The sequence below is a fragment of the Podarcis erhardii genome, assembly GCF_964252035.2.
Source record: "Podarcis erhardii genome assembly, chromosome: 10".
In the NCBI taxonomy this organism is placed as follows: domain Eukaryota; kingdom Metazoa; phylum Chordata; class Lepidosauria; order Squamata; family Lacertidae; genus Podarcis; species Podarcis erhardii.
In genome coordinates, this window is record NC_138500.1 from 11,486,582 (window position 1) to 11,502,234 (window position 15,653).

At 46.1% G+C, this 15,653-nt stretch overlaps 1 protein-coding gene across 28 annotated transcripts in view; it reads left to right on the forward strand.

Moving 5' to 3' along the window:
• Positions 1-15,653, forward strand: part of CELF2 (CUGBP Elav-like family member 2) — a 559,297-nt gene that overhangs the window by 221,729 nt on the left and 321,915 nt on the right. The gene's annotated exons all lie outside the window — the stretch shown is intronic.

Here is a 15,653-nt window from a genome sequence, read left to right on the forward strand (position 1 = left end):
TGATGATAGCAACTTTCAGTTTCTCTTCCAGTCGTTGAAAGAGATTCACCAGTATTGTTTACATCTGAACTGTGCCTTTAGGTTGGGGGGAAGTGTGTGTGTGTGTGTGTGTGTGTGTGTGTGTGTGTTCCATATTTTTTAGGAAAGAAAAAAGAGAAGTACTCAGTCTCCATAGGTGCTAATATAAGAAGTGTGTATGCACCATAGGGGGAAACTATATCTCTCTGTATGTTACTGCTCTTTAGACCCCATTATCCCTGATTATTGGCTCTGCTGCCTGGGATTGACGGAAGGCGGAGTCCAACAACGATCCTCATCCCAGGGTTAGACTGTTTGCAGAGTTGCAAGACCCAGCTTCCAAATAAAACAGGTGGTCCTTGTGCCAACCCGAATCGGTAGAAATCACAGGTAAAGCCAAGTCCTGTTTAGAAATTCTGTGCACACTTGCAGTCTGGGGGCAGGAGGAACCAGATACTGTCCCCATTAAAATGGATTCACATGGAGGGCATGTAAATTACAGAAGAGGCACATAACTCGATGATTTGCAGCTGGAAGCAAGCAAGCCTCATTCTCATCACAGAGTCTGGTGTAATGCATCATTTCTTCTTCTGAAGTAGGTCAGTGCTGAACATGCAAAATGAGCAGAAGCTGAGCTTTAGCTGTTTTGTAGCCCAGCAGGATTTGGGTCTAGTGAGTTTTCTCTGGCGTTAGACGGAGCCAGGGCGGGGGCTCTCTCCTTGCAAATGAAGGAAAGGGGTTGCTGTTGTTGTGAACACAAACACTGTCTGAAGGCCCAGCTGGAAATGCATCCCCCAACTGCATCTATTTCATTGTTATAACACCAGCACTTCCTCCCCACACCCTACTGTGGGGTGGATTGCCGCTCTCGGCTCCTTCCACATTTCTGCTTTAAAGGCTGGAGACCCAACGTATCTGAAGGAGAGCTTCTCCCATACTGCTCTCCCTGTCATCTTGACGGCATCTCTGCTCCATGTCCAGTAATGTTTATGTAAAATGAAATCTATGGGCTGTTTCACACAGCAGCCTCCATGTGGCTGGAAGCCTCTATGTTACTGTAGGAGCCATTGCTTTTGACAGCAGTTACACGAACCCATGGGGAACGTGCTTGCAACCCTCCGTCAGTGCAGCCCAGGCCTCAGCCCCTGACACTGAGATCCAGCACCAAGGGCCTTCTGGCAGTTCCCTCCCTGCGAGAATTGAGGTTACAGGGAACCAGGCAGAAGGCCTTCTCGGTAGTGGCGCCTGCCCTGTGGAACGCCCTCCCAGCAGATGTCAAGGCAATAAACAACTATTTTACTTTTAAAAGACTCCTGTTTAGGGAAGTTTTTAATGTCTGACGCTGTATTGTTTTTGATACTTGGTTGGAAGCCGCCCAGAGTGGCTGGGGAGATCCAGTCAGATGGGCAGTGTATAAATAATTAAAAACATATTATTATTATTATTATGAAGTAGAAGCTGGAGCCCATGGGCCTCAGATGGTCCACCGCTTTTCTAAAATGTAATCATTCCAATATGGTCTGGTCTGCTGCACCAAAGCAAAGCGCCATGGAAGGAACTGCAACCACCATCTTAATTTGACATTCAGTGTGAATTGGGATGTTAGCTTCTCTTCTGGTCACCAGGCTGTGCTGCTGCCCACCAGTGCCTGCTGCACTGATTCTGCCACCACCCCTTACAAAGACCATGGGGGTTTGCCAGGGTGATATCCAGGTCCCTGGAGGGCAGCATGGTCAGGGTCTGCTCAAACCTGGGGCTGGTCTTAAACCCACCTGCTCGCATTCCAGCAATGCTTGGCTTCCTGCAAGGTAAAGGAAATGGGTGCTTCTTTCATTTTTCTGCACAACTGCAGTGATGCCCTCTTTACCGCTGTAAGAATGTCAAACACTATCAAAGAGGGGAACTGGCAGCGGTGAGGGCAAAAGTGAGCACAGGGATGGAGAAAACAGCAAAACAGAACCAACTGGCTGGTTTATTGTCCCAGAGTGCAGTTTTAGTGATTGAACTTGCCAAAAAAAAAACCCCAACCAGCTGGCAACCTAACAGCATGGGAGCATCCCCATGTTTGAGCAGGCATATGGCAAAGCATTCCTACATTGGTGGGCACCCCCAAATAGTCCTAGTGATAGGCATTAGTGCATCAACCACTGCCAGGTGGGAGTTGCCATTTTAATTCCCTTCGTTGCCCAGAAGGAGGCACTCTGGGGGAGACTGTGATAAATTAAAATAGCAACTCTCCGACCCGGCCTAACTCTGCTCCCCAGGCCTAACTGTTTATACTGATCTTATATGAGCCTGTGAGAAAAGTTGGGGGGGGGCACTTTCATGCAAGTTCTTATAAGGAGAGAGGAGGAGTCAGACTGGACCCCTGCCAAAGGCCTGGCAGAACAGTGGAAAGATGTCAGATCCCAGAGGACCCTGGTCTCTTGCGGCAGAGCATTCCACCAGGTCGGGGCCACGGCTGAAAAGGCCTTGGCTCTGGTCAAGGCCAGTCTAATCTTCCTGAGGCCCGGGACCTCCAAGATGTTATTATTTGCGGACCATAAGATCCTCCATGGGGCATACCAGGAGAGGCGGTCCCATGGGTACCATACAGGGCTTTAAAGGTTAAAACCAGCACCTTAAACCTGATCCTGTACTCCACCGGGAGCCAGGGCAGCTGGTATAGCACTGGACGAATGTGATCCCGTGGCGAAGGAGTCTCACCACAGCGTTCAGCACCTGCTGGAGTTCATGCACTCTGTTCTTTTTCTTTAGTATGATAAACATGCAACATGCACTCTACCTTTGCTGGGTCTGTCCTTACTTATTTATTTTGAAAGCTTACTAATTTTCTTGGTGGAGGAGCACAAATTGCTCCAAGGGTTGAGTGTGTTGAAAGGGGACAACAAAGCAGCTATAAGATCACTTGATCAGCCTTGGGCTGATTTTTTTTTTTTTTTGTTTACTACCAGGCACCAGCATAGTTACTTGGAATATACAAGCATGACTCATTTTTTTATTTTTATTATTGTTAGTATGATGTAAGTTGTATTCAGTCGATGCTACGATGAACCCCAGTGATGCATATTGCTTTGTAGAGATCCCATGTGTGCATCAAATTCTCACCCCCCTCCCTCAAATAAATTATGTTCACCCATGAGCTTGGGCCTTTAGGTTAGATTGAGGGTTTTTTATTTCGTGACTCTCCCAATCCATGCGAAGAACGGTTTATTAGAACTGAAATTGGCCTCCTTTACAGTTTTAATTAGGGCAACTGGGAAGTTTTCATCGCAATGTATGGAAATAAGGTTCTAAATGGCTACAATTCCTTGTGCTAAACTCTCTGCTCCCAATTTCTCAAAAGTCTCTCTCTCTCCCCCCCCCCCTACAAAAGAGGCTTTTGTTCTTCAACCTCATTTGCAGGGTACTTTAGATTTTTTTTTAAAAAAAATAATTGTAATTGTAGGGAAGCTTATCTGGTGCTGACTTTTGACATCTTATCAGCACCCTGCAAACTCGTTTTTTTATTCTATGGTATATTTGGCTTTATTTGAAGCACCAGAACCAGGAAGGCTGGCTGTCAAGCACCTGAGATTGGTGTACTTGCTGGTTTTCTTTTTAAGGGAAATGCTTCCTTTCCTGTTCCTTTCCATGCAAATTTCTTTCAATGTTAAAAAGCAGAATTTCAGAAGCGAAGTAGGCAGCCTTCTTGACTTACAGGAAAGTGTACCCCAGGAGACTATGAGGTTTTCAGGAAGTGTGAGCTGCGGCAGATCTTCGGGTCTTGAATTTCGGCGGTGCCCTTTACAATGCCAAAATTTGGTGCCTCCCCACCTTTCTCGCTCCATTCTAAATCATGGTTGCCGCACCAGCGAGGCTCCGCGCCCAGTGCGAGCAAACTGGTTATGCTCCCCTAAATCTGCCTCTGGAGTGGGTTCTCAGGAAGGCTGCAGGATGCAGACTAGCAGAGAGATAATTTGAGAAAAGTGGGAAAGAACAGTCTCAAAAACCCTCAGCCATCTTGAGAAGAAGGTAAGCTCCAACAAAAACCCTGGACCCTACTTACAAAAATTCCCAGCAATTTGTCTCTCCCCTTTGATAATTTTTAATGCAGCTTCATTTCTCATTAGCGAAAGGGTTCTTTGCTCGTAAATTGATTGGTGAGGAAGGGATTTAGATCAATGGCAGAGAAAGTACTTTGCAAACAGAAGGTCCCATCTGCAATTGTCCAGGTAGGTCTGGTAGAGTCTCCTCTGTAAAACCACATACCTGAGACTAAGGCCTGTTACTGAACTCAATAGGACTTATTTCTGAGTAGACTGCAGGATTGTGCTATAAATTCAGCCTTTTATGTATGCCACCAAGAGTTGCCTATAAGTTAAAATCCATCCCTGGAAGTGTGTTGATTTCATTGTCTGGGGGTTTAGAAGTGTTGATGCAGCAGATAAGATGATGGTAAATCGGGTCCTCCCTTAAAGAGGGCATGTATTGTGGTAAGACCTGGAAAACCGGCACCCTGTGTTGTGGGTGGGTACAATTGGTCAGCCACAACACCCAATTGATAGGTCTCTCGAAGCTAGGTGCAATCTGACCAATGGGACGCAGTCCAAAGGGTTCGAGGAACCTATTTATGCCCATGCACATGACCCAGAGCTTCCTCTTTTGGTGCGTGCATTCGGAACACCCACCCACCTCTCCCTACTTTTGGGGCTTGTTGTGCTTGACCTTGCTTTGCTGTGTATCATTGGGACAGGGGCATGGCAGGAATTTCCCCCACTTGGCTGATAGGCTGTTGCCATTTGGGTTTCACCTGCCGCGTAGCAAATCCTCATAACTTGTAAGGTTGCAGATAGGCACTGGTTCAGGGGGACATTTGGGTGGGGGAACGCTCTTGCCATCCTTATGTGAAAGGTATTCCGTTAAAGGAATCTAGGGACTCGATGGTTTGGTCAACCCCTGAGAGGGGGTTGTGCCCGTGCCTGAGTCCAGGGGGACATTTGGGTGGCGGAGTTAGCCTGTTCCCGGCTTTCTGCTTATCCAGGTGTTCACCCTTGGCCGACCTATGCTGGAACCCTGGGTCAGCGCTACTTGCATGGCAGGGAGCTAGTTGAACCAGAGCCTATGCCACCAGTCACATTCTGTAATCAATAAAGTTGTGGCCTAAATTCTGCCAAAAACCAAACCAAAATTTCAGTTGTATGAATTTATTTAGGGGGGAGGTTTCTGGGTCTGAACACGCAAAAGCGAAAGGGAAACGAGAAATGGATGCATAGGTTGGTATCTAAACATGCTATGCTGCCGTCATATGCCAAATATTAACTTTTTGAAGAGCTGTTGCTCTTGGCAGAAGGCAAGCTTCGTAGCCTAAGAGGATGTGGTTGAAGTGGAGTTTTCATGCCCTGCATGTTCATTGTGTTCGTGCTACTGATGCAAACATTATCTATAATTACATTTTCAAGAGACCGAAAATTGCAGCCCTTTGTTGCACAAAATTGCTCCTAAAAGAATGGAATGTATATCCTTTCCGTCCTCATTAAAGAAAGGGGGGGGGCTTCAAAGGATAAGAATGTATAAATCTCTCAGCTATACAAAACCAGGCCTGGTCACCTGTTCGGGGCAGAAAATATATCCCGAATCAAATATTGCAAAGTGCTAAAGAGAGTGTTGATAGCACAGTACTAACAATGGCAAGGCGTTGTTCAAACTGATGGTTTGGGGTTTGATTTATTTCACAACCTCTATATACCTCTTGATTGTAATAAAACCTCTAAGGGGTTTACAGAAAATCAACAATAAGCAAAAGGAGATTAAAACACATGGCAGCTTCTACACGTCTAGCTAGACTTGCCCAAACAAAAAGGGTTTTATGCAAGGGCTGGAAAGAGTACAGGAAACTCACCTGTCTTGTGTCAATAGGAAGGGAGTGACAACGTGTAGGTGCTGCCATACTAGAAGATTGAACAAGAGTTACTGATCATACTCACCCCCGCAACTTCTGACTTTAAAATGTAAGTTCCTTGAGGCAAAGACTTGGCTTCTGCATCTGTTACACCATAAAGCATAGTGTACGCTAATAGGTCTAGCTAGATGGCAGTGGTGGCCATTGTAGTGGTGTTTAACAACAACTTCAGTGGGATTGAAGCAGCCTGAATGCATGCAGGATTGCAGCCGATTGCTATAGCAAAGCCAATTGCACATTTCTTTCTGAGTATCCAGCGCTGGTGCAAATAACTGCAGATTCACCTCTTGTACAGCAGCATAGCAGTTTTCCTCTGCTTGATAATAAGCCTGACAACTAGGGTAGTAGGATATGCTGGCCGTAGAATAAATTTAGAAAATTAAGGGCGATTTATGCAACATTCCAGGGGCACAAAGAGCTTACTCATGCAGGGCTCCATGTAGTCTGGGTTCTCACAAGTGCCACTCATGTGCCAGTTCCTCAATGTGCTGTGTTGGCACATCAGGGCAGCTTCCTTCTCAGCCATAGGTTACTGGCATGGGAATGCTACATGTGAGAGGACTTTTATCTGGCTAATTCCTTTTAAGGAAGACACATGCAACCTAGCAAGGGTAAGTACTTGTTGCTTCTCAGATGGCCATTTGAAGGTCAAGTCATTATGAAAGTCACCAAGAAGCAGCTGAAGAGGTCAAATATATACAGAGATGTTTCGCGTGTGGTTTTCCAAGTTGTATGGCATCTCTTCACACCACCGCTGAGCACTCCTAAAAGTGGATGATGCTGGTGTGAAGAGACACCATGTGAACTAGTTTTGGTTCACACAGGAGTTTGGTTCACATGCTGTCTGAAGCCTCCAGGTGACGGTAGAAGCTGTTATGTTTTGACAGCTGCTACAGGCATTTCCGTAGAGCACCCTTCCAATACACTCTCTGAACATTTAAATTTGGTATCTGTGTATTAAATCTCAAAAGTGGAGTCTCTGCTATGTGGATGCATTTGCTTGTGTCTTCGATGTGGTTGCTTTAACAGATAGATTGGCACTACACAAGCAAGTATATGGCTTCCAAGGGGACTGTCATGTGTTTAAGTAAAGGCTGGAGATGCTTACGTAAATTCTATCTGATGCATTCCACCCCAGATTTTAAGGTTCCAATCAAGGCCGCACTAGACGAAAATTGAAAGAAGATAAATTCTTCGCCCCTATCAAGATACTCAAATTCCTCTTTAACATTTTTATTGTTTATTTGCACAGTTGCAAAACTATTTTAAGGGTGTGTGTGTTTTTCCTACTTTAAACGTTTGGAATTGCGCTGTTGTTGTTTTATATCTGCTTCCCCATTTTCCACCAGAGGGCAAATAGTAGCTGTTGCAAAATCCATCACTGACATTTCCAAAATCCACAATTCAAATGGCGTGGAATCCAAGAGATATCAGAATGTTGGAACAATGACGGAGCTGGAACCCTATGGAATAAGAATGGATTGAAATGGAGGAGAACCCTTCATCCCTAGTAAATGTTTCCAGAGTTGCTTGTCATAATTCTCTAGAATGGAACAAGCCAGAAAAGCAGCACTTTATGCTTGGCTGCCATTAAAGGTCATTCATTCAAGTCAGCCTTCTGATTGAAACCTGTGACTGCTGCATTCCTTTGTGCATTTCGCAAACAAGCTGATTGAGCTTTCTTTACATCTCTTTCAATACAAGTACAAAAAAAGTTGCATTAAGTGTAGATGTTAACCACATTCTTGAGTCCCCTCCAGATGAACCGTATGTTGTCAGAGCAGCTGGGGGGAAAACAAGGCAGGGAATCAGATAAAGCCAAAAGTGTGCTGGCTTCATTAAGGCACCTGAATTCTCAAGGCACAAATGCATTGGGGTGTGAATTTTTTGGCAAGGCTCAGGCTATGATCCTCTGAAAAGGCTAAAGTCAGGATGATGTAGATGCAACATTAGTGCTATTAAGGCATTGACAAATGTGTCCTTGGAGAGGCTGCGGGACCATGCGCACCACTCTTGCATGCTCCACTACAACCTTTTTCCCACTGAGCAAGAAGGTCTGAAGTGGAGTTGTCAGCGTATTTGGTGGAATGCAGTTGTAGTCTTCTCCAGGAATCCTGTGTGATCAATGCACAGAATATCAGAGGGGAGCACACACAATCCCTCTCTGCATACTACTAATGGTGCCGTGCTGTTCAAGAGTGTGAAAGACATGCGTCTATCAGTTCTGTGCTCCCTTGTGAGTCATGGGAGCCCATCCCAAATTTCGTCAGTGCAATGTTGGAGGGTATGCTTGCCATTGCCTCTGGCTCCAATGATTGTTTGGGCTTCCTGCTTTCTGTCCTACTGGCCCCAATGAGCACTGTCCACCACTGCTATGTGTTCAGATGTAGAGAGGGCAGACCACTGAGTAGAGGATAGTGGATATTTGCCCTTCCAGCTATCAGGGCCTGGTTGAATGAGGAGGAGAGCTGGGAGCCGCTAGCCCAGGGAGGGCTCAGATTAGGTGGCAGAAGAAGAGTAATTGAAGCCTGCCTCTCAAGAGCCCCCCAGGGAAGCCTCTGAAGATGACACCTTAGAGCAGCGGTTCTCAACCTGTGGGACCCCAGATGTTGTTGGACTACAACATCTGGGGACCCACAGGTTGAGAACCGCTGCCTTAGAGCATGGAGCCTGGTGGTAGGGCACTGAGGAGCAGTCAGCAAAAGGGATGAGCTGGGAGCCGATAGAAGCATAAGACTTGAGTGATCAAGGCCGAGGGGTCAGGAGAAGCTGAGAGTCATAGCATCCTCACAGACAGTCTCAGTCCTGCTGACTCTCCTTCTGACCCCCCAGTTGAGGAGGGCCCTTCACATTGCTGAGCAACTCACCAGCCAGGCCCAGCTCACAACCTTGACGCAGCCTCCGTCTGCTTGGGAGGGATCCAGAGTGAGAGGCTAGAGAGGGAAGGGCGTGGCTTCCTTGAAGTTAGTTTCAGCACTGAGTTAAGATGGACCAAGCACATTGCATTCCATGCCTTCTCTGTGTGTGCCTGCCTTGTGGATACCCTGGCTCCTTGACAGCTCCTTGACACCAGCCTTGCAATATAAGACTCTTAGCCGCTGTAGGGACTTGCAGGAAACCCTCTGCTGTTGTTCCTCTGAATCCTAGTTAAAGGTCAGGAGCCATTTCATTGTATAAACTGTTTATATTACTCCCATCCAAAGGTTCTCTCCTTCTGGACCCAAAGTCTTTCAGCTGGTAAGCCAAATCACCAAACAATCTGTCTCTCCAGATTTCTCTAATAAAGATATTATTGTTCACCTGTTAATGGCTTCTCAACTTGTTGTAGCCAAATACTGGAGAACTCCTTATGCAGGCCTTTGGGGGGAAATGGCTTAATTATGGGACATAATTCTTATGGGTATGCTAACAGCATCTGAAAAAGAACAGCATGCTAGAAAAAGAAATACAACTTTCTATAAAACAGTTCCTAATTTTATTGAATATGCACAATCTATTGAACATGCCTTCCGTCCTCCAGCTTCTCATGGGACACTGTGGAACAATACATTTGTTTGATATATTCTCGCCGTACGGCATCGCTTGAAAGTCTTTATTCTAATGTACTATTCTTTAGCGCTATCTCTGTACTTCTGGGAGGAGGGTGGGTTGGCAATAACGTTACTATTGAAAGCACAAAATAAAAATACACCTCTCATCATCACATTTCGGTTCAGGGTGGTTTGCAACGTTGAAGAATATCCCCCTCCCAATAATCTCCCTCCCACATAGACATTTGAAAGGACTAAGAACATGAGAACATAATAAGAGCCTGCTGGATGAGGCCAATGGACCATCTGGTCATAGAATCATAGAGTTGAAAGGGACCCCAACCCCCTGCAATGCAGGAGCCAGTGTTGTGTAGTGGTTAAGAGTGATAGACTCGTAATCTGGGGAACTGGGTTCGTGTCTCCGCTCCTCCACATGCAGCTGCTGGGTGACCTTGGGCTAGTCACACTTCTCTGAAGTCTCTCAGCCTCACTCACCTCACAGAGTGTTTGTTGTGGGGGAGGAAGGGAAAGGAGAATGTTAGCCGCTTTGGGACTCCTTTGGGTAGTGATAAAGCGAGATATCAAATCCAAACTCCTCCTCCTCCTCTTCCTCTTCTTCTTCTTCTTCTTCTTCTTCTTCTTCTTCTTCTTCTTCTGCATCCATGCCAGGTGGCCATCCAACCTCTGCTTAAGAACCTTCAAGGAAGAGGAAGGAGAGTCCACAACCTCCTGAGGGAGTCTGTTCAACTGTTAAACAGCTCTTGCCATCAGAAAGTTCTTCCTGAAATTTAGTCAGATTCTCTTTTCATGTTTATTGAATTCAATGGTTTGGGTCCTAGCTACAGGAACAGATGAAAGCAAGCTTGCTCCTTCTTCCATGTGACAGCCCTTTAGATATTTGAAGCTGGTTATCATATCCCCCCTCAGTTTCCTCCTCTCCAGGCTAAGCATACTCAACTCCCTCAACCGTTCCTCATAAGGCTTGGTTTCCAGACCTTATATCATCTTGGCTGCCCTCCTCTACAAGAGTTCCAGCTTCCTGTTCTCACAGTGACCAACCAGATACCTGGTCCCACGTTCAAATCAGGTAATAGCCCATAAAGGTAGAGACATGACTTTGCTACTGCTACTCAGACAATATTGAGCTAGATGGACAAATACTCTAACCTGGTATAAGTTTCCTATGTGCTGTCATGCTCTCTGCCTGATAGTTTTGTGTTTAAACCGGCATATCCAAATAGATGGTGCATATACACACACACAACAATAAACACACAAACACATTGAATTTGCCTGCATTGCTGTGCACTGCACCTACACGCTCACAAAGACTGTTTTATTCATGCTGGTGGGGCTACCTCTTGTAACACGGCTGGTTTCATTGGCAGAGAAGCTGAACTCAGCTCCTCGGGTTATGTTCTGAAACGCTAATGGCTCCTGATACACCATTTATTGTGTTTGGAGGCTGCTGAGATACCACACAAGCATTTCCTTGTGATTTCCTGATCTTTGCATCTCTGCCCAGCTGTTTGTTATTCAGTTCAGCCATCAGCATCCGAGTCTCAATGGACCATGTAATATGCAGCTGTAGCCAGATGTAACGCTTCCACTTTCGGAGTGTTTCTCTTAGAAGTGCCGAGTGGCAGCCTAAAGACGGCTGATAACCCAGTTGCTTGTGTTAATTTAGACTCCAGAGCCATGCTGATTCTGTTTGGCAAATTTATTCCATGGCCAACAAGCAGAGCAATATTTCCCCTTCTTCAGCAGCGCTGGTTGTATTGACATTAAATACATCAGGCTGGGCCTGCACCGATAGGGTTACGCTGCTAATTCAAACAGTGGGGCAAGTCCAATCTACATAAGCAAATACATTTTTAATACAGTGCTTCAAAGAGAGAGAGAGAGAGAGAGAGAGAGAGATGCGTACACACGCAAACATGCATGCTGCAAGCAGAAACAGTAAACAGTGTTCAATGACAGTGAAGAACGTACTGCATATGGTACTACCACGACGATCCCTGTTTTAAGATCCAGTGGAATTCCTATATCTGGAAATCACCGTCACCTTGTATGTGTATTACAGACCCTCCAAGTGTCCCTATTTTTCAGACACAGATTTGCAGACGCCGTCCCGGTTTCTGATCTGATCCCAGAATGTCCCGCTTTTCCTTAGGACATCCCTATTTTCACCGGAGAAATGTTGGAGGGTATGGAGTTATGCGACCCCTGAGCTAAGGAAATAAGTATCTATACAACCTTCAGAAGACCCACCCAGAATGGCTAGGACAACCCAGTCAGTTGGGTGGGGTATAAATAATAAAATTACTATTTTTTATGGAATAGGGTGTCCCTATTTTCATTGGATAAATGTTGGAGGGTATGGAATTATACTACTCTCGAGGCAAGGAAATAATCACCTATACAACCTTCAGAAGACATCTGAAGGCAGCCCTGCATAGGGATTTTAAAAAAAATGTTTAGTGTTTTATTATGTTTTCATATGGAAGCCACCCAGAATGGCTGGGGCAACCCAGCCAGATGGGTGGGGTATAAATTAAAAATTATTATTATTATTATTATTATTATTATTATTATTATTATTATTATTATTATTATTGAATCAGACGTTCCTATTTTCATTGGAGAAAAGTTGGAGGTTATGGTATTAGAGGAGAACCTGCATCTTAGAGTTGAAGCATGCAGTCTGCATGCAGAAGGTCCAAGGTTTAATTGCCAGCATCTCCAGGTAGGATTGGGCAGGTCCCTTATCTGAAATCCTGATGTGAGGACATTGTTGAAGATGAACATAGAATGCTGCCATATATCAAGTGAGACTTTTGGTCTGTCTGTCTGTCTTATCCAGACCAGGTACAGCCAACTGGTGTCCACCAGATGTTGTGGGCTACAACTGCAGAAGCTGCAGATTATAGCTCCCAGCAACCCTGACCATTGGGTTGTACTGCCTTGAGCAGATGGGAGGTGTGGTCTCTAACATCTGGAAGATCACCATGTTGGCTTCCCGTGCTCTACACTTACTGGTAGAGGCTGCCCGGTGTTTCAGAGGGTGGTTTTTCCAAACCATGTCAGGATTCAAACCTGGGTCCCTCTGCCTGCCACTGAGCTATGGCAACTTCCCAAAATAAAGAATATGGAGAAAGCTTGAATCTCCACTGATGAGATGGTGCCTCCTTAGCTGTTCCCGCCAGTTGCTTTCCAGGGCCATTCATTTGTAAGTTTTGTGAGAGTTTCCCTACACTTAAAAAAAATCAAATGTTTTCTTGTTATCAAAGGTTTTCTTGCTCTGAAATATATCTTCCAGTGAAAGCATACCCCAACCCTTTCCAATCCATCAGGGCTTATTTGTAAGTAACCAAACAAAAATATTTAGCAGGAAATATTCTGCGCCTCATTCCATTTTAGCTCTCTGGTGACGCTGTATATTTATAAGTTCCACCAAGGAGGAAGCGTGTAGCTCACTCGCTTTGGTAGGTGATCACTGGCGTGCTTCTGATTTTTCCAGAATTACACAGAGGGGCTTGATGCTGCCGTTGTAATGAATTATATAAGAGAAATGCAGGTTTTTGAAATAAACTCGATTTACCCGGAGCCTTAACCATTGCAAAGTCAACAGTTTTCCGATTGGCCGGCGCCAAACGTCTCTTTCAGAGGGGAAAAGAAATACTTAATGGGCTGTTTAATTGGGTGGCAAAAATTGTTTACAGTCAGCAATCCCGAGGTTTGTCATTTTAATAATGGTTAAGTTCACTCTTTACTTCTCTCGCCGCCTCCCTTCCCCTCCCAGCTCTCTGTCACTGTTTCATAACCGGCTTACGTCTAGTTTAATTCATTTGTGTGTATTAAATCTGAATTTCCCTCATGCAGCCTCGGCGTTTTGCTTAATTGTGATATTGTCATCATTTGAAATGGAGACCGACAGCTGTAAAATAACAAACATTAGGGATCCCAGGGCTGGGAAAGGCGCAGAGGAGGGCAACCGAAACCAGGAGCAGCTCAAGCTTTGAGCAGCTCTAAGCAAAGTGCCCCTCCCTTTATTAACCAAATTGAGGAGTTTGTCAATAAAGCAGAAGATACGGTTTTATATGAAGCCAATGGGCTTCATATATTCCATCTAGCCAACACTTGTTATATATGCCAAAGACTCCTAAACTGTGATCCTTAGTATGTGATCGTTAGTATGCTAAGATAATAATAATAATAATAATAATAATAATAATAATAATAATGAATTATTTGTGCCCCGCCCAGCTGGCTGGGTTTCCCCAGCCACTCTGGGCAGCTTCCAACAAAGATTACAAATACATTAAAATGTCACACATTAAAAACTTCCCTGAACAGGGCTTCCTTCAGATGTCTTCTAAAAGTCAGATAGTTATTTATTTCCTTGACATCTGATGGGAGGGCGTTCCACGGGGTGGGCGCCACTACTGAGAAGGCCCTCTGCCTGGTTCCCTGTAGCTTTGAGGGAACCGCCAGAAGGCCCTCAATGGAAATAGAGAGAAATATTTAAGGGTCAAGCAAGGGTTTTCTAGAAGTTGCTGTCACACGTGTGGTTCTGTTTACATTGTACTACTTACACTGAAGGCAACTAGCCTCTTCAGTCGTGTAAATGGCTACAGCAGAAAAAATAATTATAATTAGTGGGCCTTGTAGTAGGTTTATCTGATAGGTCTAGTAACCTCATTTTCAGTCAGCCAACGAGAGGTTAGAAGCAGCCATTTTAATTTCCCACAATGTCCTAGAACAAGGGTGTCCAACTTCCAAGAGACTGTGATCTATTCCCACTATAAAAACACTGGCAGATCGACCCATTGGATTGACCAAAGTTGTTGAGCTTTTTGTGGGGAGCCTTCACCAAAGTTTTTGATGTTGAGCTTTTCTTAGGGATGAACACCCATACTTGTTGAGCTTCTTCAGAGGAGGCTGTTGAGCTTTTTGGGGGGGCGATCCATCAGAATCACACGATCGACCAGAAACGACCAGTGATTGACTGGTAGATCACAATTGACCAGTTGGACACCCCTGTCCTATAACAAGGGTAGTGTCATGGACATCCCTGTCCTATAACAAGGGTAGTGTCATGGACAGGAATGGCGGGAGGAACCAGCTGGGGAACCCCCAAGGGAAGAAGACTCAGAGCCCGGGGATTGGTAGTGGGACAAGAAGGAGTGGTCAGAGAGAGTAGAAGAAGAAGACTGGGAAGAGGAGGTGTTGGAAGCTGAAGAGGTAACAGGGCTTTATGAGCTAGGACAGTCTGTGGCAGACAGATGTTCAGAGTCAGAACCTGAAGTTGACAAGTGTGATGGCCTGGGATTCCGAGTCTGAGAGTGATCCGGAGGAATCCCAGCCGGCGCAGGAGTCCCCGCCTCCAGGGCCGGCTGAACTGGGGCAAGACCTAGTTGCTGAGGAAACTCAAGAGCAGGCACCAGGTGAAATCATTCAGGCCCCAGAGGTGCTGGAAGACTCAGTGGCTACAGGTGAGCCTCCCCCGGGGCCCAGTAACCCTTCGGCCTCTCCTGATCTGCAGAGGCTTAGGGCAGAGAGGCGAAGGGAACTGGTGTCTCCCAGGAGGAGTGCTCGCCTTAAGGCCAAGAGAGGCAGGGCTTCTGGGGGCCGGGACCGCCCCCGGCCTTAGAAGAAGATAAAGGTCAGGCAGCCCGGTCCCAGGTTGCGGGAGCAACGTCGTTGTGAAGTATCTGCTTTACCCAGTCCTTGTTCGGCACTCCCAGTGTGCCTGTTCCTCGCCCGGCTTCCTGCTTCTGCCTTACCAGTGTTCCTGTTCCCCGCCTGGATTCCTGCTTCTGCCTTACCAGTGTTCCTGTTCCCCGCCTGGACTCCTGCTTCTACCCTACCAGTGTTCCGGTTCCTCGCCTGGCTTCCTGCTTCTGCTCTACCATCGTTCCTGCTACCCCGCCCGGCTCCCTGTTGATCTTGGCCTACGGTAATAGTACCTCATCCCCCCTGGGACCAGCACAGTTTGCTCCCGCCATACCCGCACTCCCCCTTCGTAGGGGTGCGTTCGGGAAGAGCCAGAGGCCATGGCTGACCAGGCGGCTGCACTGGTGGATTTGGCCCAGAGGAACCAGACCTTGACTCACACCGTGCAGCAGCTCAGTGACGCGGTTGTGGCACTTCAGCAACGCTTG